This window comes from Rattus norvegicus, chromosome 3 (assembly GCF_021556685.1).
Source record: "Rattus norvegicus strain SHRSP/BbbUtx chromosome 3, alternate assembly SHRSP_T2T, whole genome shotgun sequence".
Lineage (NCBI taxonomy): Eukaryota > Metazoa > Chordata > Mammalia > Rodentia > Muridae > Rattus > Rattus norvegicus.
Genome location: NC_141536.1, coordinates 73,823,353 through 73,834,303, shown reverse-complemented (window position 1 = coordinate 73,834,303; position 10,951 = coordinate 73,823,353).

The following is a 10,951-nucleotide window of genomic DNA, read 5'->3' as shown; positions in this document are numbered from 1 at the left end:
ACTAGGATATTCATTGCTACATATGGGGTCAGAGTCCAGGGTCAGTCCATGTATAGTCTTTAGGTAGTGGCTTAGTCCCTGGAAGCTCTGGTTGCTTGGCATTGTTGTACTTTTGGGGTCTCGAGCCCCTTCAAGCTCTTCCAGTTCTTTCTCTGATTCCTTCAACAGGGGACCTATTCTCAGTTCAGTGGTTTGCTGCTGGCATTCGCCTCTGTATTTGCTGTATTCTGGCTGTGTCTCTCAGGAGCGATCTACATCCTGCTCCTGTCGGTCTGCACTTCTTTGCTTCATCCATCTTGTCTAATTGGGTGGCTGTATATGTATGGGCCACCTGTGGGGCAGGCTCTGAATGGGTGTTCCTTCAGTCTCTGTTTTAATCTTTGCCTCTCCCTTCCCTGCCAAGGGTATTCTTTTTCCTCATTTAAAGAAGGAGTGAAGCATTCACATTTTGATCATCCGTCTTGAGTTTCGTTTGTTCTAGGGATCTAGGGTAATTCAAGCATTTGGGCTAATAGCCACTTATCAATGAGTGCATACCACGTATGTCTTTCTGTGATTGGGTTAGCTCACTCAGGATGATATTTTCCAGTTCCAACCATTTGCCTACGAATTTCATAAACTCGTTGTTTTTGATAGCTGAGTAATATTCCATTGTGTAGATGTACCACATTTTCTGTATCCATTCCTATGTTGAAGGGCATCTGTGTTCTTTCCAGCTTCTGGCTATTATAAATAAGGCTGCGATGAACATAGTGGAGCACGTGTCTCTTTTATATGTTGAGGCATCTTTTGGGTATATGCCCAAGAGAGGTATAGGTGGATCCTCAGGCAGTTTAATGTCCAATTTTCTGAGGAACCTCCAGACTGATTTCCAGAATGGTTTTACCAGTCTGCAATCCCACCAACAATGGAGGAGTGTTCCTCTTTCTCCACATCCTCGCCAGCATCTGCTGTCACCTGAGTTTTTGATCTTAGCCATTCTCACTGGTGTGAGGTGAAATCTCAGGGTTGTTTTGATTTGCATTTCCCTTATGACTAAAGATGTTGAACATTTCTTTAGGTGTTTCTCAGCCATTCGGCATTCCTCAGCTGTGAATTCTTTGTTTAGCTCTGAACCCCATTTTTTAATAGGGTTATTTGTTTCCATGCGGTCTAACTTCTTGAGTTCTTTGTATATTTTGGATATAAGACCTCTATCTGTTGTAGGATTGGTAAAGATCTTTTCCCAATCTGTTGGTTGCCGTTTTGTCCTAACCACAGTGTCCTTTGCCTTACAGAAGCTTTGCAGTTTTATGAGATCCCATTTGTCGATTCTTGATCTTAGAGCATAAGCCATTGGTGTTTTGTTCAGGAAATTTTTTCCAGTGCCTATGTGTTCCAGATGCTTCCCTAGTTTTTCTTCTATTAGTTTGAGTGTGTCTGGTTTGATGTGGAGGTCCTTGATCCACTTGGACTTAAGCTTTGTACAGGGTGATAAGCATGGATCGATCTACATTCTTCTACTTGTTGCCCTCCAGTTGAACCAGCACCATTTGCTGAAAATGCTATCTTTTTTCCATTGGATGGTTTTGGCTCCTTTGTCAAAAATCAAGTGACCATAGGTGTGTGGGTTCATTTCTGGGTCTTCAATTCTATTCCATTGGTCTATCTGTCTGTCTCTGTACCAATACCATGCAGTTTTTATCACTATTGCTCTGTAATACTGCTTGAGTTCAGGGATAGTGATTCCCCCTGAAGTCCTTTTATTGTTGAGGATAGCTTTAGCTATCCTGGGTTTTTTTGTTCTTCCAGATGAATTTGCAAATTGTTCTGTCTAACTCTTTGAAGAATTGGATTGGTATTTTGATGGGGATTGCATTGAATCTGTAGATTGCTTTTGGTAAAATGGCCATTTTTACTATATTAATCCTGCCAATCCATGAGCATGGGAGATCTTTCCATCTTCTGAGGTCTTCTTCAATTTCTTTCCTCAGTGTCTTGAAGTTCTTATTGTACAGATCTTTTAGTTGCTTGGTTAAAGTCACACCGAGGTACTTCATATTATTTGGGTCTATTATGAAGGGTGTCGTTTCCCTAATTTCTTTCTCGGCTTGTTTCTCTTTTGTATAGAGGAAGGCAACTGATTTATTTGAGTTAATTTTATACCCAGCCACTTTGCTGAAGTTGTTTATCAGCTTTAGTAGTTCTCTGGTGGAACTTTTGGGATCACTTAAATATACTATCATGTCATCTGCAAATAGTGATATTTTGACCTCTTCTTTTCCGATCTGTATCCCCTTGATCTACTTTTGTTGTCTGATTGCTCTGGCTAGAACTTCAAGAACTATATTGAATAAGTAGGGAGAGAGTGGGCAGCCTTGTCTAGTCCCTGATTTTAGTGGGATTGCTTCAAGTTTCTCTCCATTTAGTTTAATGTTAGCAACTGGTTTGCTGTATATGGCTTTTACTATGTTTAGGTATGGGCCTTGAATTCCTATTCTTTCCAGGACTTTTATCATGAAGGGGTGTTGAATTTTGTCAAATGCTTTCTCAGCATCTAATGAAATGATCATGTGGTTCTGTTCTTTCAGTTTGTTTATATAATGGATCACGTTGATGGTTTTCCGTATATTAAACCATCCCTGCATGCCTGGGATGAAGCCTACTTGATCATGGTGGATGATTGTTTTGATGTGCTCTTGGATTCGGTTTGCCAGAATTTTATTGAGTATTTTTGCGTCGATATTCATAAGGGAAATTGGTCTGAAGTTCTCTTTCTTTGTTGTGTCTTTGTGTGGTTTAGGTATAAGAGTAATTGTGGCTTCGTAGAATGAATTCGGTATGGCTCCATCTGTTTCAATTTTGTGGAATAGTTTGGATAATATTGGTATGAGGTCTTCTATGAAGGTTTGATAGAATTCTGCACTAAACCCGTCTGGACCTGGGCTCTTTTTGGTTGGGAGACCTTTAATGACTGCTTCTATTTCCTTAGGAGTTATGGGGTTGTTTAACTGGTTTATCTGTTCCTGATTTAACTTCGATACCTGGTATCTGTCTAGGAAATTGTCCATTTCCTGAAGATTTTCAAATTTTGTTGAATATAGGTTTTTATAGTAAGATCTGATGATTTTTTGAATTTCCTCTGAATCTGTAGTTATGTCTCCCTTTTCATTTCTGATTTTGTTAATTTGGACGCACTCTCTGTGTCCTCTCGTTAGTCTGGCTAAGGGTTTATCTATCTTGTTGATTTTCTCAAAGAACCAACTTTTGGTTCTGTTGATTCTTTCTATGGTCCTTTTTGTTTCTACTTGGTTGATTTCAGCTCTGAGTTTGATTATTTCCTGCCTTCTACTCCTCCTGGGTGTATTTGCTTCTTTTTGTTCTAGAGCTTTTAGGTGTGCTGTCAAGCTGCTGACATATGCTCTTTCCTGTTTCTTTCTGCAGGGACTCAGCGCTATGAGTTTTCCTCTTAGCACAGCTTTCATTGTGTCCCATAAGTTTGGGTATGTTGTATCTTCATTTTCATTAAATTCTAAACAGTTTTTAATTTCTTTTTTTATTTCTTCCTTGACCAGGTTATCATTGAGTAGAGCAGTGTTCAATATCCACGTATATGTGGGCATTCTTCCCTTACTGTTATTGAAGACCAGTTTTAGGCCGTGGTGGTTCGATAGCACGCATGGGATTATTTCTATCTTTCTGTACCTGTTGAGGCCCGTTTTTTGACCAATTATATGGTCAATTTTGGAGAAAGTACCATGAGGAGCTGAGAAGAAGGTATATCCTTTTGCTTTAGGATAAAATGTTCTATAAATATCCGTTAAGTCCATTTGGCTCATGACTTCTCTTAGTCTGTCGACATCACTGTTTAATTTCTCTTTCCATGATCTGTCCATTGGTGAGAGTGGGGTGTTGAAATCTCCCACTATTATTGTGTGAGGTGCAATGTGTGTTTTGAGCTTTAATAAGGTTTCTTTTACGTATGTAGGTGCCCTTGTATTTGGGGCATAGATATTTAGGATTGAGAGTTCATCTTGGTGGATTTTTCCTTTGATGAATATGAAGTGTCCTTCCTTATCTTTTTTGATGACTTGTAGTTGGAAATTGATTTTATTTGATATTAGAATGGCTACTCCAGCTTGCTTCTTCTGACCATTTGCTTGGAAAGTTGTTTTCCAGCCTTTCACTCTGAGGTAGTGTCTGTCTTTGTCTCTGAGGTGTGTTTCCTGTAGGCAGCAGAATGCAGGGTCCTCGTTGCGTATCCAGTTTGTTAATCTATGTCTTTTTATTGGGGAGTTGAGTTCATTGATTTTGAGATATTAAGGAATAGTGATTATTGTTCCTTTTTATATTCATATTTGGATGTGAGGTTATGTTTGTGTGCTTTCGTTCTCTTTGTTTTGTTGCCAAGACGATTAGTTTCTTGCTTCTTCTAGGGTATAGCTTGCCTCCTTATGTTGGGCTTTACCATTTATTATCCTTTGTAGTGCTGGATTTGTAGAAAGATATTGTGTAAATTTGGTTTTGTCATGGAATATCTTGGTTTCTCCATCAATGTTAATTGAGAGTTTTGCAGGATACAGTAACCTTGGCTGGCATTTGTGTTCTCTTAGGGTCTGTATGACATCAGTCCAGGATCTTCTGGCCTTCATAGTTTCTGGCGAGAAGTCTGGTGTGATTCTGATAGGTCTCCCTTTATATGTTACTTGACCTTTTTCCCTTACTGCTTTTAATATTCTTTCTTTATTTTGTGTGTTTGGTGTTTTGATAATTATGTGACGGGAGGTGTTTCTTTTCTGGTCCAATCTATTTGGAGTTCTGTAGGCTTCTTGTATGTCTATGGGTATCTCTTTTTTTAGGTTAGGGAAGTTTTCTTCTATGATTTTGTTGAAGATATTTACTGGTCCTTTGAGCTGGGAGTCTTCACTCTCTTCTATGCCTATTATCCTTAGGTTTGATCTTCTCATTGAGTCCTGGATTTCCTGTATGTTTTGGACCAGTAGCTTTTTCCGCTTTACATTATCTTTGACAGTTGAGTCAATGATTTCTATGGAATCTTCTGTTCCTGAGATTCTCTCTTGCATCTCTTGTATTCTGTTGGTGAAGCTTGTATCTACAGCTCCTTGTCTCTTCTTTTGGTTTTCTATATCCAGGGTTGTTTCCATGTGTTCTTTCTTGATTGCTTCTATTTCCATTTTTAATTCCTTCAACTGTTTGATTGTGTTTTCCTGGAATTCTTTCAGGGATTTTTGTGTCTCCTATCTATGGGCTTCTACTTGTTTATTTATGTTTTCCTGGAATTCTTTCAGGGATTTTTGCGATTCTTTCAGGCATTTTTGCGATTCCTCTCTGTAGGCTTCTACTTGTTCTCTAAGGGAGTTCTTCATGTCTTTCTTGAAGTCCTCCAGCATCATGATCAAAAATGATTTTGGAACTAGATCTTGCTTTTCTGGTGTGTTTGGATATTCCATGTTTGTTTTGATGGGAGAATTGGGCTCCGATGGTGCCATGTAGTCTTGGTTTCTGTTGCTTGGGTTCCTGCGCTTGCCTCTCGCCATCAGATTATCTCTAGTGTTACTTTGTTCTGCTATTTCTGACAGTGGCTAGACTGTCCTATAAGCCTGTGTGTCAGGAGTGCTGTAGACCTGTTTTCCTCTCTTTCAGTCAGTTATGGGGACAGAGTGTTCTGCTTTCGGGCATGTAGTTTTTCCTGTCTACAGGTCTTCAGCTGTTCCTGTGGGCCTGTGTCTTGAGTTCACCAGGCAGCTTTCTTGCAGCAGAAAAGTTGGTCTTACCTGTGGTCCCGAGGCTCAAGTTCGCTCGTGGGGTACTGCCCAGGGGCTCTCTGCAGCGGCAGCAACCAGGAAGACCTGTGCCGCCCCTTCCGGGAGCTTCAGTGCACCAGGGTTCCAGATGTTCTTTGGCTTTTTCCTCTGGCGTCCGAGATGTGTGTGCAGGGAGCAGTCTCTTCTGGTTTCCCAGGCTTGTCTGCCTCTCTGAAGGTTTAGCTCTCCCTCCCACGGGATTTGGGTGCAGAGAACTGTTTATCCAGTCTGTTTCTATCAGGTTCTGGCGGTTCTCAGGCAGGGGTCTTGCCGCTCCTGGGCCCTCCCCCACGGGAGCCCAGAGGCCTTATACAGTTTCCTCTTGGGCCAGGGATGTGGGCAGGGGTGAGCAGTGTTGGTGGTCTCTTCCGCTCTGCAGCCTCAGGAGTGCCCACCTGACCAGGCGGTTGGGTCTCTCTCTCACCGGGTCAGGGAGCAGAGAGCTTCTGCGGGCCGGGATCCGCGGGTGTGGGACTTCCGGTAAACACAGAACGTGCCTGGTCCTAGAGAAATTCTGCTTCCGTGTGTCCCAAGCTCACCAGGCAGCTTTCTTGCAGCAGAAAATTTGGTCTTACCTGTGGTCCCGAGGCTCAGGTTCGCTTGTGGGGTGCTGCCCAGGGGCTCTCTGCAGCGGCAGCAACCAGGAAGACCTGTGCCGCCCCTTCTGGGAGCTTCAGTGCACCAGGGTTCCAGATGTTCTTTGGCTTTTTCCTCTGGCGTCCGAGATGTGTGTGCAGGGAGCAGTCTCTTCTGGTTTCCCAGGCTTGTCTGCCTCTCTGAAGGTTTAGCTCTCCCTCCCACGGGATTTGGGTGCAGAGAACTGTTTATCCAGTCTGTTTCTATCAGGTTCTGGCGGTTCTCAGGCAGGGGTCTTGCCGCTCCTGGGCCCTCCCCCACGGGAGCCCAGAGGCCTTATACAGTTTCCTCTTGGGCCAGGGATGTGGGCAGGGGTGAGCAGTGTTGGTGGTCTCTTCCGCTCTGCAGCCTCAGGAGTGCCCACCTGACCAGGCGGTTGGGTCTCTCTCACCGGGTCTTTTTTTTTTTTTTTGGTTCTTTTTTTTGGAGCTGGGGACCGAAGCCAGGGCCTTGCGCTTCCTAGGTAAGCGCTCTACCACTGAGCTAAATCCCCAGCCCCGAAGTCATTGTTTTTAATGGCTGAGTAGCACTCCATTGTTTAAATGTTACATATTTTTTGTATCTTTTCTTATTTTGCAGGACATTTGGGTTCTTTCCAGCTACTGCCTACTATAAATAAGCTGCTGTGAATATAGTGGAGCATGTGTCCTTCTTATATGTTGGAGGAAATTTTGGGTATATACCAAGGAGTTGTATAGTTGGGTCCTCAGGAAGCAATATGTTCAAATTTCTGAGGAACTGAAATTTCCAGAATGATTTCCAGAGTATTTGTACCAGCTTGAAATACTACCAACAATGGAAGAGTGTTCCTTTTTCTCCATAGTTTGCTAGCATCTGCTGTCACCTGAGTTTTTGAACTTAGCCTTTCTAACTGGTGTGAGGTGGATTCTCAAGGTTATTTGGATTTGCACTTCTCTGATGACTAAGGATATTGAACACTTCTTTAGGAGCTGATGTTCCTCAGTTAAGAATTTTGGTTTTTTACTCCCTACCCATTTTTTTTAATAGGATTATTTGGTTCTCTGGAGTCTACATTCTTGAGTTCTTTGTATATATTAGATATTAGCCCTTTATCAGATATAGGATTGGTCAGGGCATTTTCCCAATCTGTTGGTTGCGGTTTAGTCCTACTGTGGTGTCCTTTGCCTTACAGAAGCTTTGTAATTTTATGAATTCCCATTTGTAGCTACTTGATCTTAGAGAATAAACCATTGGTAGTCTGTTCAGGAAAATTTCCCCTGTGCCTATATATTAGAGTCTCTTTCCCTATCTGTATTCTATTAGTTTCAGTCTATCTCTTGTAGAAGCCTTTGATACTGTTTTACTTGTAAGAATGGATCAATTTGCATTGTTCTAAATACTGACCACCAGTTGAACCAGCACCATTTTTTGAAAATGCTGTTTTTATTCACTGGATGGTTTTAATAGAAACTGAGAAAATTCAAAAAAAAAATTCAGATCTTACTACAAAAGCCTACATTCAACAAAACTGGAAAATTTGGATGAAATGAGCAATTCTCTAGACAGATACTGGGAACCAAAGTTAAACGAGGATCAAATAAATTTTCTAAATAGTCCCATCACTGCTAAAGGAATACTAAATGTAATTCAAAGTCTCTCAACCACAGAAAAAGTCCAGGACCAGATATGTTTAATGCAGAATTCTATTAGACCTTCAACGGAGACTTAATATCAATACTCTTCAGACTATTCCACAAAATACAAACAGAAGGAACACTACCCAACTCATTCTAAGAAACCACAATTATAACTTAACCACACAAAGACCCAACAATGAAAGAGAACTGCAGGTCAAACTACCTTATGAATATTGATGCAAAAATACTCAATAAAATTCTCACAAACCTAATCCAATAGCACATCAAAACAATCACAAACAATGATCAAGTATGCTTCATCCCAGGGGATGCATGTATGGTTCAATGTATGGGAATCCATCAACATCATCCACTATATAAAATATCTCAAAGAAAAAAAACACACAATCATCTCATTAGATACTAAGAAATCATTTGACAAGATTCAACACCTGTTCTTGGTAAAACTCTTTGAAAGAACAGGAATTCAATCCCATAGCAAAACATAGTAAAAACAATATTCAGCAAACCAGTAGCCAAAATCAAACTAAATGGGGAGAAACTTGAAGCAATCCCACTAAAATCGGAGACTAGTCAAAGCTGTCTCCTCTCTACCAGTGTATTCAATATAGTATTTTAAGTCCTAGTCAGAGTAATTAAACAACAAAAAGAGGTCAAAAGGATACAAATTTGAAAGTATGAAGTCAAAATTTCACTATTTGAAGATATGATAGTATACTTAAGTGACTACGAAAGTTCTACAAGAGAACTCCTACAGCTGATAAACCACTTCAGCAATTTGGCTATATATAAAATCAGTAGATTTCCTATATTCAAAAGACAAACAGGTTGAGCAAGAAATTAGTGAAACAAGACCCTCATAATAGTCATAAATATTATTAAGTACCTTACTGTGACTCTAACTAAGCAAGTGAAAGTTTTGTATGACAAAAACTTCAAGTCTTTGAAGAAAGAAATTGAAGAAGATCTCAGAAGATGGAAAGACCTCTCATGCTCATGGACTGTCTGGATTAATATAGTAAAAATGGCCATTTTGCCAAAGGCAATATACAGATTCAGTGCAATCCCCGTCAAAATTCCTACTCAATTCTTCATAGAGTTAGAAAGAGCCATTTGCAAATTCATTTGGTATAACAAAAAACTCAAGATAGCTAAAACTATTCTCAAAAACAAAAGAACTTTCAGAGGAATCACCATCCCTCACCTCAAGTTGTATTACAGAGCAATGTGAGATTAAAAACTATCTGGTATTGGTACAGAGACAGGCACATAGATCAATGAAATAGAAATGAAGACCCAGAAATGAACCCACAGGCCTATGCTATGGTTCCTTAACCTTTGACAAAGGCACTAATCCAACAAATAATTGTATAGCTGTCTTTCTGACTTTGGTCAGAAAACTCGTGAACTATCCCAGTAGATTTTATACAGTTTTTACTAGCCATGAGAGCTCTCTCAACCACAGAAAGTTTTTAGGATTGCAAGAAATTAAAATGTACAGAACAGAGCAGAACACAGAGAAAGACATAGTATCTCAGCAGGATCTAAGCTGCTAGCTTAGAATCAAGATTTGACAACAAGCAGTTTCTTTTCAGAGCTACCAAACACCCCTTCTATCAGGAACTCCTTTCCAAGTCAAAGCTGGTCTGTGTCTGTAGTGGGTGTAGATAGTGAAATCAATGTTAAATAATAGTTCAACAACTATTTTTAATTTGTGGTGTTCTATAGCACATTGAGATGATAGTCACTCATGATACTTATATATTTCATGAAGGTTTTGAATTAAGGAACTATGAAGACTCCAAAATAAAAAATAAGGTATAAAACGCTAATTATCATGACTCCATCCACTGATGCTATATGTATGTATGAAAATATCACACTGAGCTCTATTAAAATGCAGAATTTATATTTAACAAGTAAGAAAGAAATTCAAGAAAACATTTCCTCATATTTACTTAGATAATTAATTTTAATTGTAAATCATTAGACAGTTATACAAAATTTTAGTTAACAGTTAAATTGAGAACTGCATCAGATGGTTGCGTGTGTCTGAAATCTAGCAGTTCTTTATACGTGTGCCTTCCATACCAGCTGTAATTGTGTGAAAAAATGTGAATCAGGCCTTTTTTGCAGTTATAATAAGGTGGTATAAGGATAAAACATCTGCGAAAACTAGTAGATTTTTGTAGAAGAAACATTGAAGACTAATATTTTCAATTTAACATTCATTCTAATTATAAGTGAGATCTTTTTTTTTGAATTCAGATGTTCATGTTTATAAAATCTTATGGTCAATTTTCTTTTGACTTTGTTGGGAGTCAATGAACTTTTTCTTTTCTTCTCCTTTCTTTTTAATTAGATATATTTCTTTATTTACATTTCAAATATTATTCCCTTTCCTAGTTTTCTGTTCATAAGACCCCACCCCTTTCCCCTTCCCTATACGGGTGTCCCTCCTCCCTATCTACCCCCACTTACCAACACCCTCTGATTTTCCCCTGCACGGGAGGGGGTGTCCAACCTTGGCAGGACCAAGGACTACCCCTTCCATTAGTGCCCAAACAAGGCTATTCACTGCTACATATGCAGTTGGAGCCCTGGGTCAGTCCATGAATAGTCTTTGGGTAGTGGAAGCTCTGGTTGGTTGGCATTGTTTTTTTATGGGGTTGTAAGTTCCTTCAGCTCTTTCAATCCTTCCTCTAATTCCCCCAAAGGGCGTCCTGTTCACAGTTCAGTGATTTGATGCTAGCATTGACCTCTGGATTTGACATGCTCCAATGTGTCTCTCAGGAGAGATCTATACCCGGTCCCTTTCAGCATACACTTTTTAGCTTCATCAATCTTATCTAGTTTTGGTGGCTCTATGTACATGGCCTATATATGGGACAG